Source organism: Scyliorhinus torazame, chromosome 6 (genome assembly GCF_047496885.1).
Source record: "Scyliorhinus torazame isolate Kashiwa2021f chromosome 6, sScyTor2.1, whole genome shotgun sequence".
Taxonomy (NCBI): domain Eukaryota; kingdom Metazoa; phylum Chordata; class Chondrichthyes; order Carcharhiniformes; family Scyliorhinidae; genus Scyliorhinus; species Scyliorhinus torazame.
Window position 1 is genome coordinate 161,332,112 of NC_092712.1, and position 18,592 is coordinate 161,350,703.

The following is an 18,592-nucleotide window of genomic DNA, read 5'->3' on the forward strand; positions in this document are numbered from 1 at the left end:
GGGGTTGGCCCAAAGTATCAGTAATCGGTGTTTGATTTGTCAGCAATATAACACCGGAAAAGGTATCCCTTGTGGGAAGGGGCAAACCCCGTTGCCCAGTGGTCCCTTTGAGACGCTCCAAATGGATTACATTGAGTTGGAAAGGTGTCAATGTTACAAATATGTTTTGGTCATTGTGGATGTGTTCAGCAGATGGGTCGAGGCGTATCCGACTATCTATAGTAAAGCTGCTACTGTGGTTAAAGTCTTGATGAGGGAAATCATTCCCCGGTACGGTATACCAGCTCAGTTAAGTTCTGATAATGGGCCTCATTTTATTGGACAAGTTAACAAGGAGTTTTGCTCCCAGTTGGGCATACGCCAGCAGTTACACTGTGCTTACAGACCGCAGGCGGCCGGGTTGGTTGAGAGACACAATCAGACCCTCAAAACTAAATTGGCTAAATTAAGAGCAGACACGGGACTGACATGGCTTAAGTTGCTCCCCGTTGCCCTCTTCCAGCTGCGGGTTACACCTGCGGGACCAGCCCGGCTCTCTCCCGCCGAGATTCTTTATGGCAGGCCTCTTAGAACTCCTTGGAGCCTGCAGGTTCCCAGACGGGTTCAGTTTCATCAGATGACTGAAAAAATGACCACCTATGTTCTAGCCCTTACGCAAGTGCATCACCGTGAGGTGATGATGCAGCTGTACAAAACTTTGGTAAGGCCACATTTGGAGTACTGTGTACAGTTCTGGTCGCCTCATTTTAGGAAGGATGTGGAAGCTTTGGAAAAGGTGCAAAGAAGATTTACCAGGATGTTGCCTGGAATGGAGAGTAGGTCTTACGAGGAAAGGTTGAGGGTGCTAGGCCTTTTCTCATTAGAACGGAGAAGGATGAGGGGCGACTTGATAGAGGTTTATAAGATGATCAGGGGAATAGATAGAGTAGACAGTCAGAGACTTTTTCCCCGGGTGGAACAAACCATTACAAGGGGACATAAATTTAAGGTGAAAGGTGGAAGATATAGGAGGGATATCAGAGGTAGGTTCTTTACCCAGAGAGTAGTGGGGGCATGGAATGCACTGCCTGTGGAAGTAGTTGAGTCGGAAACATTAGGGACCTTCAAGCAGCTATTGGATAGGTACATGGATTACGGTTAAATTATATAGTGTAGATTTATTTGTTCTCAAGGGCAGCACGGTAGCATTGTGGATAGCACAATTGCTTCACAGCTCCAGGGTCCCAGGTTCGATTCCGGCTTGGGTCACTGACTGTGCGGAGTCTGCACGTCCTCCCCGTGTCTGCGTGGGTTTCCTCCGGGTGCTCCGGTTTCCTCCCACAATCCAAAGATGTGCAGGTTAGGTGAATTGGCCAATGATAAATTGCCCTTAATGTCCAAATTGCCCTTGGTGTTGGGTGAAGGTGTTGAGTTTGGGTAGGGTGCTCTTTCCAAGAGCCGGTGCAGACTCAAAGGGCCGAATGGCCTCCTTATGCACTGTAAATTCAATGATAATCTATGATTAATCTAGGACAAAGGTTCGGCACAACATCGTGGGCCGAAGGGCCTGTTCTGTGCTGTATTTTCTATGTTCTATGTTCTATGAACTCCATGGCCCAGTCCGTGCGGCTCACCAGCCATTGCCCCAGTACCTAGCTCACTTTCAGTCCAGCCCGGTAGTTATGTCATGGTCAAAACATTGGACTAGGAAGGGGTCGGAGCCGCGATGGGACGGGCCCTTCCAAGTTCTCCTTACCACCCCCACAGCAGTTAAAGTGGAGGGGCGAAGTGCTTGGGTCCACCTACATCACTGTAAATTGAGTCCATCTCCACTACTGTAAAAGGTCGGATACTAACCTGCCTCCCTTCTCTAGTGCTATTTTACAGGTGTGGAGCATGATGGAGTGGCTACGCATCGTCTGTCTGATATTTGGCCTCACTTCGCTTGGCGTGTTATTGGCGATGGATATGGAAAAGGGGAATATTATGTATCTGTGTAGCCCCAACCAATCTACAAGGATACATCACCTATGCAAAGGTGATGTTCTTCGCTGCCCCCATATACGAGGACATGGTATCGACTCATGGAAGGTCATCAAAGTTAAGGAGAATGCGGGAGTCATGAAGCAGCTGCACCGGTCCCGGCGATGGGAAGGGAACATTATATGGACATTGCCTTGTTTTTGGAATACATGTAAATTTGATTTTGGATGTGTTAAAAGTGGTACAATAAAGGTAACATCAGGCTGTCAGAAGAGTGTAGGAAGAGACCATGAGAAAGAGAAAGGGACTAGAGAGAGGACGGGGCGTATGAGAAGGGCAGTACAGCTAGAACGTAGGTTACCGGGAGATGCACTTAAGTTAATTAAAGGCCAAACTGAGGAAAACCCGGGTAGTATGAATCTCTTCTACCAGATTTACCACCGTCTGTATGGCCAGGGACGGGTTGTCTGCTACCCAAACCCCGCAGCGGTGTCTAAGTTATTTTCTGTTTCACCGCTTTGGGCACTCCCCAAACGGTGGTTCATTGTCAGCGTTCCGAGCCATTGCCCGAGCACGTCACTCTTCCTTACGATCCGGATTCAGCACCACCGGCTATTTGCCTTCCCCTCCCTCGGGATAATTCCCATTCACAGTACGATAGGCTGCGACGGTGGAGGGCGTACATACCTAGCCACTTCACTCCCAATAGGGATTCCCGGTCGTACGAGAATTGCTTCAGCAGTGAAGGATATGGCTGTTTGCTGGTAGAGGTGGACAAATATAACATGTCTGTTTCCCACCTGTACGGACAGGAGGTGCCATATCACCCAGGCGTCTGGCCAATGCGTTTGTTATAACACCACTTGCGTTCCATTGAACGCTGGCCTCCAGCTCCTTTGTGGCTGGGCGAATGTCTCTCATATCACTGTTGGGAATAGGGCTTTCCGCATTGCTGGGCGGCCCGAATGGGCATTTCAAAATTGGATAAACTGGGCTACTGGGAGGTCCTTACGCAACCGATATGCTGATTGTGATGCTAGTCTCCACACGGAACAAGGATACTACTTTTTATTTAATGGTACGGCGACCAACGTTTTGTCACCCCCATTTCCCCGCCGAATTGCTATAGGGACTCTAGTCCCTACCACAGTCCCCTGCCCTTCGGCGTGGAACCTGCATAATCAGTTAGCACGCCGGGCAGTCTCTGCTGAATTTTGCGAGAACTGGAAAAAACCTCAGGTTCTTGCACCCAACCGGGGCCACTCAGCAGGGTGGGGCATTCTGAGCGTATTGACACTGGGAGGTGTGGGGGGTTCCTTGGCTGTTAGTGATCGGAATTATTTTATTTGCGGCCTTACCATCTTGGGAAATGAAACCTTGGGAGCCCTCGGGGCAATAACTAAGGAGTTGTCTCAGCTACGGTTGTTTGCAATGCAGAACCGGTATGCTCTTGACTATCTTCTGGCCCGTGAGGGTGGGGTATGCGCCATAGTACAGGGCAATTGTATCATGGGTGTTCAGGACTTGACCGCTAACATTACTAAATTTATGGATCGCATACGGGATCACTTGGACGGGATGCAGGATCCTGCCTCTTGGGGTAACTGGGGATTTGGAGGATGGAAGGACTGGTTGATAAATATGGCCATGTATCTAGTGGTAGCTATCGGCTGCATCTTTGTGGGCCTGGCCATCCTTAAATGTGTGATGGGTAGAATGCGGGGTGCACTAGATCAGATCACCGCCCCAATCACCGAGAAAAAAAATTTAACTGTTAAAATCCATGAGGGTGAGGCAGATGAAGGGGGGCTAAGACAGGAATTGGAAATGCAGCGACGGATCTTTTTAGATGAGGAACCGTAGCTATAGATTGGATAGTTCGGTTATCATGGAATGATAAAAGGAGGGAATGACGAATGTGATATAAAATAGTTACTTTAGAGTTACTAGTTAATGTAATGTAGAAATAAGCCACTTTGATTCTTGCAGTTAGGGACAAAGGAGTTTGAGACCGCATGGAAAAAGCAGGAAGAGGTGTGTCTATGAGAGTGATGCTGCATTGATAGGGGCCAGAGAAAGGGATTGGAAGTGAGCCAATCAGAATAGATCAAACAGGTCAGGAGGGACATAGGCTGACCTATGTCCGTTGAGTATGTGAAACTTGATACCATTTGAATTGATTTTGCAGAGATCCCTTTGTCTTTTAGTCAGTCGTTTTTCTGGGGTGTAAGAGGCTGGATGTCTTTTACGTTTCTGTAAGATGATTAAGCTTGCAAGCTAAATAAATAACTTCTTTTTACGTGCGAATCCGTCTCAACTTTTATTGAGGCCAGACAGACAGAGAAAGAAATTTGGGGATCTACAAGTGGACCTCTGTAAGGGGTGAGGACGTGACTTGTGCAGGACATGAGAATTGATGAAGATATTAAAGTGTGTGTGAGAGAATAACGGGTGCTATCCTTTATCGTGGTAGTGAGTGAGATCCCTGTGGACTGTAAACCTGCAAATGACTGATGGGCTTGTGAGCGTGTGGAGAATGTTGAATTACCCTGGTGGACAGATCTGATCATTCATCAGCTTCCTGTACTGGGTGGTGGATCTCCTCTTCAATGAGTTATCACTGGCTTTCCTGGTGCCCAACTTGCAGATTCAGATGGTCAAGTTGGTAGACCTCCAGTTCCCATCACGGGGAAAGATATGCTGGAGGATTGCCTCCAGTGCATTTAAAAAAATTCAATCATGAGATGTGGGCATCACTGGCTGGGACAGCATTTATTGGCCATTCTTAATGCTCCTTGAACAGAGTGGTTTGCTGGTCCTTTTCATTGTCACTGAACTTCAGAGCAGTGGGATTCTTTCTTCAGAGAGTCTGCTGCTGCTTGTCACGACGAGTCCTGGGCTGCAGAGAGCGAATGATGCATGTTGGTGCGGTTTAAATATAGCGTCCAGCAAGATGAGCCAATGTGGTGAATTTGGGGTGGACAAATCCCAGCTCCACCCCACCACAGGATATGACAAGCTTCATATTCTTGCATATATAATTAAGTGAAAAGTAAATGATCTGTTGTGTAAACCCACCATGACAGCCGGCTGGAAAGGTATTCTCTTTCACATCCATCACCACACTTAGACTCGAGAGTGCAAAACTCCGCACTTTTTCTCCAGTGGTCATGTATCAAGTGTTGATACCGGCGTCAAAAGCGGCGCGAGCGATGCCGGCGCCAACAGGTCTCCAGGCCCAAGCATTCACCCCATCCTCGTGGGTAGAACGGCACCGGAGTGCTTTGCGCTGCTCCGGCGCCGAAAGCCGGCCCGCCAAGGCTGGCACGGGTCCGCGCATGCGTGCCATTAATTGCATCCGCGCCAGCCCCTGGGCAATATGGCTGAGCCCTACAGGGGCCCAGAGCGGAGGAACATAGGCCCTCCCCGGGATGATCCCGCCCACCGATCGGTTGCCTCTGATCGCAAGCTTGACCACCGTGGAGCCCCCCCCCCAGAATCGGATCTCCCGCCCCCCCACCAGGACGGGCCCTACAGCCAGAACGCTGAGGTCCCGCAGGGTAGGACCATACGCAAACGACGGCGGCGGGACTCGGCAGAACTTGGCAGGCACTCGGTCCATCGAGCGCGGAGAATCCCTGTGGGGGCCGCTTTCAACGGCCCCCGACCGGCGCCAGCGCGATTGTTGGTTGCCGGAGAATCAGCGGCCCAGCATCGGAGCGGCGTGGTGTGATTCGCGCCCCCCCCCCCACCCCCCCAGTGATTCTCCGATCCGCCGTGGGATTGGAGAATCCCGGCCATATTTGTTTTAAGGTCCCCAATCCCTTTTACCTATTGATTTACAACCATTCCTCAGAGGCTTTTTGTGTCTTCTGCTGTGAAGGTGGATATAAAATACATGTTCTAAGCCTCTGCCATTTCCCTTTTTCCCACTCTTAATTCCCCAGTCTCAACCTCTAAGGGATCAATTTTTACTTTAGCTACTATTTTCATGTTATACGCATGGAGAGATTTTTTAGTATCTGCTTTTCTATTATGATTCCACAGGTTCAGTACAACTCACAACTCCTCAGGTATTTCTTTCTTTCTTCTGCTTAGGTGCCCCTAGCTAGCAGTGATCATGATGTGTTTGAATTTCACATTCAGTTTGAGGGAGAGAAGAGTGGGTCTAAGGCTAGTACTTTAAGCTTAAATAAAGAAAATTACAAGGGCATTAAAGAACATCGAGCAACTCTGAAGTGACAATTTAGGTTTCAAATATGATTTCAAACTGAAAGAAAAGGTATATAATTGTGCAAAGATGGGTGGCAGGTTAGATGAACAGACAGATGAAAAAAAAGATCAGAAAGAAGGAAACTGTAGGCCAGTTAGCTTAACCTCTGGCATTGGGAAAATGTTAAAAGCTATTATTAAAGATATTATGACAGGGCAATTCGATACATTTAAGCTAATCAGGCAGACTCAACATGGTTTTGTGTAACTGAAATCAGGTTTAATCAATTTATAGAAGTTCTTTGTCGGATCATAGAATCGTGGAATCATAGAATCTATACTGCAGAAGGAGGCCATTCGGTCCATCGAATCTGCACCAGCCCTTGGAAAGAGCACCCTACTTAAATCCACCTTATCCCCGTAACCTAGGAACCCCACCTATCCTTTTTGGACACTAAGGGCAATTCAGCATTGCCAATCAACCTAATCTGCACATTTGTGGACTGAGGGAGGAAACCGGAGCACTTGGAGGAAACCAATGCAGACACGGGGAGAACGTGCAGAATCCGCACAGACAGTTTCTTTGAAGAACTAAAGGTTGCTGTAGATAAAGGGGAACCAGTAGGTGTCCTGCACTTAGATTTGCAGAAGGCATTCGAAGGTGTCTCATCAAAGGTTATTGTGGAAAATAAAAGCTCATGAGTAGGGGGGTAACATCTTGGCATGGATAGGAGATTGGCTAGCTGAAAGATAACAAAGAGTAGACATAAATGTGTCAGTTTCTGGTTGGAAAGATGTAATGAATGGTGTGCCAAGGGGATCATTGCTGAGGCTTCAACTCTATAATTTATATAAATGGTTTGGATGGTATAGTTGCTAAAATTGCTGATGACACACAGATAGGACAGTAGATTGTGAAGATGTCAAAAGGAGGCTACAAAAGGATATAGGTAAAGGTAAAGTCGCCATAGTCCCAGATGACCATAGGCTGCTATCCCCTTTAAGCGGGGAGAGCTGACTGGTGGTGATTTAACTTAAGGATCACCATACCTCAGCAAGGGGCAAGCTTGAGAAGGTGGGGCCTTCATGAATAACCAAAAGGATACAGATCGATTAGGTGAATGGGCACAGTGGCCAGTGGCATCAGTGTTCCATCTACAAGGTGCGCTGCGGCAAACTTGCTGATAATCCTGTGGCTTACCAGCAATACCCATATCTAGGAACGATTGTCCATTTTTTATTTCTGTTGCTTCACCAGCAAATCAGACAGTAAATTCTAGCTCTCAAGCAGCAGAGGTACGACTTAACCACCAAAAACCAGAGTCCTGCTTTGGGCATGTACAGTGGGGTGTTTCACGGTGCCTGCAATGCCAGGAATGACCCAGAAATCAAAAGGGGCTCTTTTATTTGGCCTCAGTCAAGAACTCCCCAACAAGGCCACGCAGCTGGGAGATGAATTCACGGACATCTTCAACCTGTCTGTCATGATATTCAGGTAAACATCATAGCACATACATACTGATGGACAGATCAACGGACCAATCAACACACACACAAAACCACAGCCAATCACAGGCAAGAGCATACACAGTACAAAACAGGGAACATAACACTTCCTGAGCATTCCAGCAGTAGACAGCTCACGGCACAGAGCTCACAGCAAGCCACTCAGACATCCATCATGTGCTGAGTGCCACTACAAGATAGTATTAGGAATAGGTCCACAGATTCTAGGGTTATGATCGAACCTCAGTAACCAGTTTACCACTTTAAATAAATGTTAGCAATAAAACCGAGTTGTACCATTCGCAACCGTGTTGGTTCGTCTGTGTAGCAGAGTACCCAACACATCATAGTACCAGGAGTAACTGTGGGACCTACCTACGGATCCTCCGGAATCTGCCATCCTGCGCCCTGGACACCGTCAACACACCGCAGCCACTACAAGTTGCTGGAAACCTCGGCGTCAATTGGAAGCTGTTCAAACAGCGCTTCCAGCTCTTCCTGGAAGCCAACGAAAAGGAGAGCGCTTCGGACACCAGAAAGATCGCCATCCTCCTCTCCACGGCACGTCAACACACCATCCATGTCTACAACTCCCTGGTGTTCGCGGAAGGTGAGGACAAGACCAAGTACAAGACGGTCCTTCTCAAACTCGACCAACACTTCAACGTCGAGGTCAACGAGAGTTTTGAGAGGTATCTCTTCCAGCAGCGCCTGCAGGGGAAGGATGAGCCCTTTTAATCCTTCCTTACGCATCTCCGTATCCTCGCGCAGTCCTGCGGTTACGACACCACCTCCGATGCCATGATTTGGGACCAGATCGTTTTTGGGGTCACCTCGGGCACCCTACGCCAGCAGCTCTTAAAAATTAAAGGCCTTACCCTAGCCTCTGCAATCGAAGCCTGTGTCCTGCATGCCGCTACTCCCAATTTCAGGCAGCCGAATCGGCGCGGCAGGGGTCCTACGCGGCCGAATCGGCGAAGCTGGCGTCCTACAAAGCCGAACGGGTACAGGCGATCGAGTTCCTCCTGGCCCGCGGCCCGGACGAGGGCGACCATTTTGCGCGCTTTTCGAGGCCTCCCGTGTTTGTGCGCGCCAAAAACGACGTTGACACAGAGGGACGTGATGCGCAGGCGCGCTCGACGCAAGACCGAACTGCGCATGCGCGGTGGCGCAACGAACGCCATGACATCACGATGTGCGGCAACTGCGGAGCCGCATATTTAAAGCGGCAATGTCCCGCAAGACATCGACAATGCCTCCGCTGTGGCAAGATGGCCACTACGCTGCCTGCTGTCGAGCAGCTCAACCTGCCAATGTTCCCCAATTCCGACAGCCTCGCAGGAACGTGCGGACCATTCAGCCTCCTCACTACGAGTCGTGCCCAGACGATATCCAGACCAGTGACACAGACGACCGGGACGCCTTCCGTGTTGCAGTCATTGATGGGAACCGGATGTCTCAAGCCAGGACCCACCAGCCGTTGCAAGTGAACACTGTCAATCCGGGTGATGAATGGTGTGCCACCCTAACGGTCAACCGATCACCGATAACATTCCGTCTGGACACTGGCGCCTCTGCCAACCTCATAGCATGGTCAGCCTTCTACGCCATGAAGGTCAGACCACCAATTCGGCCGTCCCGGTGCAAGATGGTCGACTACAATGGGAACGCTATCCCGGCTATGGGATCCTGCCAGCTCCAGGTGACACAAAACATACACACGGCCACACTCTCATTCGAGATAGTCGGGTCATCAAAGGACTCCCTGCTAGGCGCACAGGCATGCAAGGTTCTCCACCTCGTGCAACGAGTCCACGCTCTGTCTCCAGAAGGCACATCTGACTTCCCGGATGCAGAATTCAGGGGACAGCTCCAATCGCTCCTCGCCCACAACCAGGAGGAATTCGAGGGCATGGGAACACTGCCCTACACCTACAGAATTCGGCTCAAACCGGACGCCACCCCGGTCATTCACGCACCTCGCAGGGTCCCAGTGCCACTCAAAGACCGCCTCAAGCAGCAGCTGCAGGATCTCCAGGACCAAGGGGTCCTATCCCAGGTCACGGAGCCCACACCATGGGTCAGCTCCATGGTGTGTGTTAAGAAGCCCTCCGGCGAGCTCCGGATCTGCATTGATCCAAAAGACCTCAACAACAAGATAATGAGGGAACACTACCCAAACGGGAAGAGATCACGAGCGAAATGGCCCGGGCTAAAATCTTCACAAAACTGGATGCCTCGAAGGGTTTTTGGCAGATCCAACTGGATCAGTCCAGCCGAAAGCTGTGCACCTTCAACACCCCTTCCGGCAGGTTCTGCTATAACAGAATGCCATTTGGCACCACCTCGGCATCCGAGGTCTTTCACAGGATCATGGAGCAGATGATGGAGGGCATCGAAGGGGTGCACGTCTACGTGGACGACGGCATCACCTGGTCCACCATACCACAGGAGCACATCAATCATCCCCAGCGCATCTTTGCACGGATACGGGAAAACGGCCTGCGCCTCAAGCGAGCCAAGTGTTCTTTCAGCCAAACCGAGCTGAAGTTCCTGGGGGACCACATTTCCCGGTCAGAGGTCCGTCTGGATGCAGACAATGTGAGCGCCATTACAGCCATGCCGCAGCCGGCAGACGAGAAAGCAGTGCTACGCTTCCTAGGCATGGTCAACTTCCTGGGGAAGTTCATTCCCAACCTTGCCTCCCACACGACGGCTCTGTGCCACCTAGTCAAGAAGTCCACGGAGTTCCAGTGGCTGCCCGCACACCAGAAGGAATGGGAGGAGCTCAGAATTAAGCTCACCACAGCCCCGGTATTGGCGTTTTTCGACACATCTCGTGACACTAAAATTTCGACTGATGCCAGCCAGTCCGACATTGGGGCGGTACTCCTACAGCGGGATGACACTGTGTCATGGGGCCCGGTCGCCTATGCCTCGCGGGCCATGACCCCCACAGAACAGCGCAACGCGCAGATTGAAAAGGAGTGCCTGGGTTTGCTGACCGGGATAGACAAGTTCCATGACTACGTGTATGGTCTCCCCAGTTTACCGTTGAGACTGACCATCGCCCCCTGGTCAGCATCATAAATAAGGACCTGAACGAGGTGACCCCTCACCTCCAGCGCATCCTACTTAAACTCAGGAGGTATGACGTCCAACTGGTCTACACCCCGGGAAAGGACCTTATCATTGCGGATGCCCTATCTAGAGCAATGAGTACACCGCCCGATTCGGAGGGGTTCGTCTGTCAGGTCAAAGCGCAGGTGGCCTTCACATCGGCAAATCTGCCAGCTGACGACTCCAGTCTGGCCCGTATTCGCCGGGAAACTGTGGCTGACCCCCTTCTACAATGGGTGATGCGCCACATGACGGGTGGGTGGCTCAAAGGGCAGTGCCCGCAGTTCTACAATGTCCGAGACGACCTGGCCGTCATTGATGGTGTCCTTCTAAAGCTGGACCAGATTGTGATTCCGCACAGCATGCACAAGCTGGTCCTCGACCAACTACACAAAGGCCATCTGGGAGTCGAGAAGTGCAGACGGAGGGCCCGAGAGGCGGTATACTGGCCGGGCATCAGTGATGACATATTGGCAGTGATGCCAATATGGTGCTCAACTGCCCCACCTGCCAAAGGTTTCAACCGGCGCAGCCTCCTGAGACGCTTCAGCCCCATGAGCTGGTGACGTCCCCCTGGGCGAAGGTGGGTGTGGACCTTTTTCTCGCGCTTGGCAGGGACGATGTAATCATCATTGATTACTTTTAAAACTATCCAGAGGTCATACGCCTGCATGATTTAACATCGTCCGCTGTCATAAGGGCCTGCAAAGACAACTTCGCTCGCCACGGCATTCCGATTACTGTCATGTCGGACAATGGACCCTGTTTTGCCAGCCAGGAATGGTCGTTCTTTGCTGCTTCATATGGCTTCACACACGTGACGTCCAGCCCTCTGCATCGCCAGTCCAATGGAAAGGCGGAGAAGGGCGTTCACATCATCAAGCGGCTCCTCTGCAAGGCTGCTGCTGCCGGATAGGATTTCTGCCTAGCCCTGCTGGCCTATCGCTCGGCCCCACTAGCCACTGGCCTCTCACCAGCCCAGCTGTTGATGGGTCGCGCCCTCAGGACCACTGTGCCATTCATTCTGGTACCCACAACCAACCATGCTCCGGTACTACACAGAATGCAACAGCAGCACGTTCGCCAGAAGATGGCAAATAACACGGGCAACTGATCTTCTCGCCCTGGCGCCTGGAGACGACGTCCGCATCCACCTACCAGAAGGTGGCTGGTCAGCACCTGCCGAAGTTCTCCGACGTGTGGCTCCCCGCTCGTTCCTGGTTCGCATGCCTGATGGATCCATTCGTAGGCGCAATCGCCGGGCTCTTCGCCTACTTCCATGCTCGCTACGGGAACGTACACCGGCACCACGCCCTCCTGTTGTTCCTGATATCGACTTTGTGGAGCTTCCAGCCACCATGACCCTTCCGCCGTCGCCCGTGGCCAGGCCCATTCCTCAGCCGGTGGATCCAGACCCACCCTTGAGGCGGACAACCCAAATTCGTCGCCCACCTATTGGCTGGTCTTATGAGCCTGTTTGTACATTGAACTCATAATACCACTGTGTTAATATGTTTCTGTTCTTCCTTGTCGTTACAGGAGTTCGTTTTTGTCGTTCAACATTTCCCCGTTCTTTGTTTATGGTACAACTTCATTGTTATGTCGCACCCGGCATCGCCCCTTGTACATAGTTTAGCCCCATGTACATGCTGTAGATATTGCACACACACACATTCAGCTGCACTCAGTACACATCTCTATTTATAACCACATAGGCACATGTTCTTGTACAAAAGGGGGGATGTCATGATATTCAGGTAAACATCATAGCACCTACATACTGATGGACAGATCAACGGACCAATCAACACACACACAAAACCACAGCCAATCACAGGCAACAGCATACACAGTACAAACCAGGGAACATGACACTTCCTAAGCATTCCAGCAGGAGACAGCTCAGGGCACCAGAGCTCATAGCAAGCCACTCAGACATCCACCATGTGCTGAGTGCTACTACAAGATCGTATTAGGAATAGATCCACAGATTCTAGGGTTATGATCGAACCTCAGTAACCAGTTTACCACTGTAAATAAATGTAAGCAATAAAACTGAGTTGTACCATTCGCAACCGAGTTGGTTCGTCTGTGCAGCAGAGTACCCAACACATCACTGTCCCTACTTCGCTCCGTGGTCCCCATCTGCTCAAAGAATTCCGGTGCCAATGAAGAACCAGGCAATGTGCCTCAATGACTACCGTCCAGTGGCTCAGACATGAATCCGAATGAAGTGCTTCGAGAGGTTGGTCATGAAGCACATCAGCTCCATACTAGGTCCACTGCAATTCGCATACCGCTGCAACCAGTCCTCAGCAGGTGCCATCTCCCTGGCCCTATACTCACCCCTGGAGCATCTTGACAACAGGGACTCCTACATCAGACTCCTATTTATTGACTACAGCTCCGTCTTCGACACCATAATCCCAGCCAAGCTCATATAAAAGCTCCAAAACCTAGGACTTGGCTCCTAGCTCTGCAACTGGATTCTTGACTTTCTGACCCACAGGCCATAATCAGTAAGAATAAACAACAACACCTCCTCCAGGATAGCCCTCAATACCGGGGCCGCGCAAGGCTGCATACTTAGCGGCCTAGTATACTCCCTATTCACACACGACTGCGTGGCAAACTTTGGTTCCAGCTCCATCTATAGGTTTACTGAGGACACAACCTTCGTGGGTCGGATCTCGAACAACGACGAGTCAGAATACAGGAAGGAGATAGAGAACCTAGTGGAGTGGTGCAACAACATCAATCTCCCCCCCCAATGCCAGCAAGCCTAAAAAGCTGGTCATTGACTTCTGTACACACCCCTGTCTGCATCAACGGGCTGAGGTAGAAATCATAGAATTTACAGTGCAGAAGAAGGCCACTCGGCCCATCGGGTCTGCACCGGCCCTTACAAAGAGCACCATACCGAAGCCCATGTATCTACCTGATTCCCGTAACCCAGTAACCCCCACTTAACATGGTTTTGGAAATTAAGGGCAATTTTGCTTGGTCAATCCACCTAACCCGCACATCTTTGGACAGTGGGAGGAAACCGGAGCACCTGGAGGAAACCCACGCAGACACATGGAGAACGTGCAGACTCCGCACAGGCATTGACCTAGCTGGGAATCGAACCTGGGACCCGGAGCTGTGAAGCAACTGTGCTAACCACTATGCTACCGTGCTGCCCGAGATGGTTGACAGCTTCAAATTCCTAGGTGTGCACATCACCAAAAATCTGTCCTGGTTGATGCTGCCATCAAGAAAGCACAACAGCGTCTATATTTCCTTAGGAAACTAAGGAAATTCGGCATGCCCACACAGACTCTTACCACCTTTTACAGGTGCACCATAGAAAGCCTTCTGTCTGGCTGCATCACAGCCTGGTATGGCAAATGCTCGGCCCAAGACCGCAAGAAACTTCAGAGAGTCGTGAACACCTCCCAGTCCATCATACGAACCCGCCTCCCATCTCTTGACTCTATTTGCACCTCCCACTGCCTTGGGAAAGCGGGCAGCATAATAAATGACCCTTCCCACCCGGCTTACTCACTCTTCCATCGGGCAGGAGATACTAAAGTCTGACAAACAAATTCAAAAACAGCTTCTTCCCCGCTGTTAACAAACTCCTAAATCACCCCCTTCTGGACTGACCTGATTAAAACTACACCCCTGTATGCTTCACCCGATGCCGGTGTCTAGGTATTTACATTGTGTACCTTTTGTTGCCCAATGATGTATTTTCTTTTCTTCTCATGTACGAAATGATCTGTTTGAGTTGCACACAGAAGAATACTTTTATCTGTACCTCGGTACACGTGACAATAAACAAATCCAAATCCAATCCAATCCACCTCCCTTCCTGCACCAACAAGGGTGGCAGTGCCAGGGTGCTCAAGTGGCACTGCCAAGGTGCCAGGCTGGAGGTGTCAATGTGCTTGTGGCTCAGCAGAAGTGCCAGGAAATCACCCTGCTTAGAGCCTGACTACCCAAGACTTCCGATGGCCGAGCAGGCTCCCCAGCTGCCATTACGCCTGGTCCACGTTTGTATGGACCAGAGTTAAACGGCGCCATGGAGAGGTCTCTGAAGCACGGGCGTTCGTTCCCAGACATCAGAAGAACCGGGCACCGACATATTTAAATGAGCCTAATGGCTCACTTAATTATGTAAATCTGTATCTCGCCCAGTGAGGGTGAGACCCAAACTTCTCTGAGTGTCGTAAATCTCACGAGAGGGCTATCAGGAGAATTAACGGCCTCGTTGCATCACCGAGTCAGGCGTGACGAGGCCATTCGATTGTGCCTCTGATCTCTGTTGTTTAAACAGGAGGTTGTGGTAAAGTTGAACCCAGCTAAGATTCAATTCCAAGACTTGTCACTTTGAGTCCTGGCTTTGTCCCTCAAAGGCCGTTCAGAATTATTTTTATGTGGATGACAAATGTTTTAATCATTGCAATTTAAAACAACTGAAAATAATCTCAAATTCCACATGTTAGAATATTCTGAAACTATTACCTGTCTGCACAATGTCAAACTGCTGAGCCAGCAGTAAGATGCTGTAGATCACAGTGAGAAGCTGTAACTCCATGATTTGGACAGAGTGGGTTGAGTTGTTTCACTGTTGAGTTCTCGCTGTGACTCGTGACTTCAGTCTACTCCGGATCAGCGGAATCAAGTGGACTCTTCACTCTCTGATTGAACCTGGTACATTTATAGAGCGGGTGTTCCAGCCACTGCACTCAGTCTGACTCAGAGATGCGCCAATGTGACTCCAACTGGAAAACCAAAGGTGCCAATCTTAACTATGTTATCAGTTTCTCAAACCAAATTAAAGTGAAGTCAGTGATGCATATAACTTACAAAATGTTTAATATCCCTGGTGCATGTTTTATATCACTGCAAAATAATTCGCCCAAAATAAATATTTTTGCTCTGTACTATTATGTAATCCTCAGTAAGTACATCTATTCATTTCAGTTATAAGTTTAAGTAATTTTTGAATATCCCTGCCACATAATTTGACAGCTGGACAAACCAAAAACAGTGTGGACATGTGAAGCAGTTGCATTGGTTATGTGAATTAGGCTGTAGAAATACACACAGTTCCTGTGTTTGTATTGGTTTATGAATAGAAAGGCATCTAACCCTAAAAGGGCACCCACTGGTAGAGCTGACCTCCAAATGGCTTCTTGAATATTTTCTAATGTAAGAAACAATATTCCATAGCTTTAAACACAAGGGATAGAAACTGGCCTCAGGTGGGGCTGAGCAGCAAAATGAGTGATGTTGGAGTGGTGGTTAGCACTGCTGCCTCACAGTGCCAGGGACCTGGGTTCAATTCTGGCCTTGGGTGACTGTCTATGTGGAGTTTGCACTTTCTCCCCGTGTCTGCATGGGTTTCTTCCAGGTGCTCCGGTTTGCTTCCACAATCCAAAGATATGCAGGTGAGGTGGATTGGCCGTGCAAAATTGTCCGTTATTATCCAGGAATGCACAGGTTAGGTTATGGGTAGAGGGCAGGAGTAAGGGCCTAGATTGGGTGAGCTTTTGGAAGGTCGGTGCAGACCTTTGGGGCTGAATGGCCTCCTGCAGGAATTCTGTGGTTTTACGAATCAGCTACTTGTTATACTTATTGTCCAATATTAATTTTCATTGCAGTCTGTTAGTTGAAGATCAGGCCAAGTGTATGATGACTGATCTGCAACATAGTCAGTGACAAATGTCAAAGAACAGAGAACAAAGAAAAGTACAGCACACGAACAGGCCCTTCGGCCTTCCAAGCCTGTGCCGACCATGTTGCCCATCTAAACTAAAATCTTATACACTTCCTGGGTCTGTATCTGCTAATGTCACACGGGAGGGTTTAAACTAGCAGGCGGGGGGCAGGGAGAGGTGGGGGGGGGGGGTATCGGACCAATAGGTCAGAAGGTGAAAACATTGAGGGAGAACTAGGGAATAGGGCCAGTATGGCTCTGAGGAAGAGCAGACAGGGAGATGGTGCTGAAAAGAGTGGGTCTGGTGGCCTGAAGTGCATATGTTTTAATGCAAGAAGTATAATGGGTAAGACAGATGAACTTAGAGCTTGGATTAGTACTTGGAACTATGATGTTGTTGCCATTACAGAGACCTGGTTGAGGAAAGGGCAGGATTGACAGCTGAACGTTCCAGGATTTAAATGTTTCAGGTGGGCTGGAGGGGGGTGTAAAATGGGTGGCGGAGTTGCGCTACTGGTTAGGGAGAATAACACAGCTGTATTACAGGAGGACACCTCAGTCATCATACTTCTTGACTACATTCTCCACCTGTGTTGCCCCTTTCAGTGACCTGTGGACCTGTACACCTAGATCTCTCTGACTGTCAATACTCTTGAGAGTTCTACCATTCACTGTATATTCCCTACTTGCATTAGACCTTCCAAAATGCATTACCTCACATTTGGCCAGATTAAACTCCATCTGCCATCTCTCCGCCCAAGTCTTCAAACAATCTAAATCCTGCTGTATCCTCTGACAGTCCTCATCACTATCCACAATTCCACCAACCTTTGTGTCGTCTGCAAACTTACTAATCAGACCAGTTACATTTTCCTCCAAATCATTTATATATACTACGAACAGCAAAGGTCCCAGCACTGATCCCTGCAGAACATCATTAGTCACAGCCCTCCAATCAGAAAAGCACCATTCCATTGCTACTCTCTGCCTTCTATGACCTAGCCAGTTCTGTATCCATCTTGCCAGCTCACCCCTGATCCCATGTGACTTCACCTTTTGTACCAGTGTGCCATGAGGGACCTTGTCAAAGGCCTTACTGAAGTCCATATAGACAACATCCACTGCTCTACCTGCATCAATCATCTTTGTGACCTCTTCAAAAAACTCTCTCAAGTTAGTGAGACATGACCTCCCCTTCACAAAACCATGCTGCCTCTCGCTAATACGTCCATTTGCTCCCAAATGGGAGAAGATCCTGTCACAAAGAATTCTCTCCAGTAATTTCCCTACCACTGACGTAAGGCTCACCGGCCTGTAGTTCCCTGGATTATCATTGCTACCATCCTTAAACAAAGGAATAACATTGGATATTCTCCAGTCCTCCGGGACATCACCTGAAGATAGTGAGGATCCAAAGATTTCTGTCAAGGCCTCAGCAATTTCTTTTCTAGCCCCCTTCAGTATTCTGGGGTAGATCCCATCTGGCCCTGGGGACTTATCTACCTTAATATTTTTCAAGACGCCCAACACCTCGTCTTTTTGGATCTCAATGTGACCCAGGCGATTTACACACCCTTCTCCAGACTCAACATCCACCAATTCCTTCACTTTGGTGAATACTGATGCAAAGTATTCATTTAGTACCTCGCCCATTTCCTTTGGCTCCACACATAGATTCCCTTGCCTATCCTTCAGTGGGCCAACCCTTTCCCTGGCTACCCTCTTGCTTTTTATGTACGTGTAAAAAGCCTTGGGATTTTCCTTAACCCTATTTGCCAATGACTTTTCGTGACCCCTTTTAGCCCTCCTGACTCCTTGCTTAAGGTCCTTCCTACTTTCCTTATATTCCACACAGGCTTCGACTGTTCCCTGCCTTCTAGCCCTGACAAATGCCTCCTTTTTCTTTTTGACGAGGCCTACAAGATCTCTCGTTATCCAAGGTTCCCGAAATTTGCCGTATTTATCCTTCTTCCGCACAGGAATATGCCGGTCCTGAATTCCTTTCAACTGACATTTGAAACCCTCCCATATGTCAGATGTTGATTTACCTGCAAAAATCCGCCCCCAGTCTAGGTACTTCAGTTC

At 49.4% G+C, this 18,592-nt stretch overlaps 1 long non-coding RNA gene across 1 annotated transcript in view; it reads right to left on the reverse strand.

Moving 5' to 3' along the window:
• Positions 1 to 15,375, reverse strand: part of LOC140425112 (uncharacterized) — a 107,024-nt gene extending 91,649 nt beyond the window's left edge. The window contains exon 1 of the long non-coding RNA XR_011947765.1: positions 15,310 to 15,375. This is a non-coding gene — a long non-coding RNA (uncharacterized lncRNA). The remainder of the gene's footprint in view (positions 1 to 15,309) is intronic.
• Between the last annotated feature and the right edge of the window lie 3,217 nt (positions 15,376 to 18,592).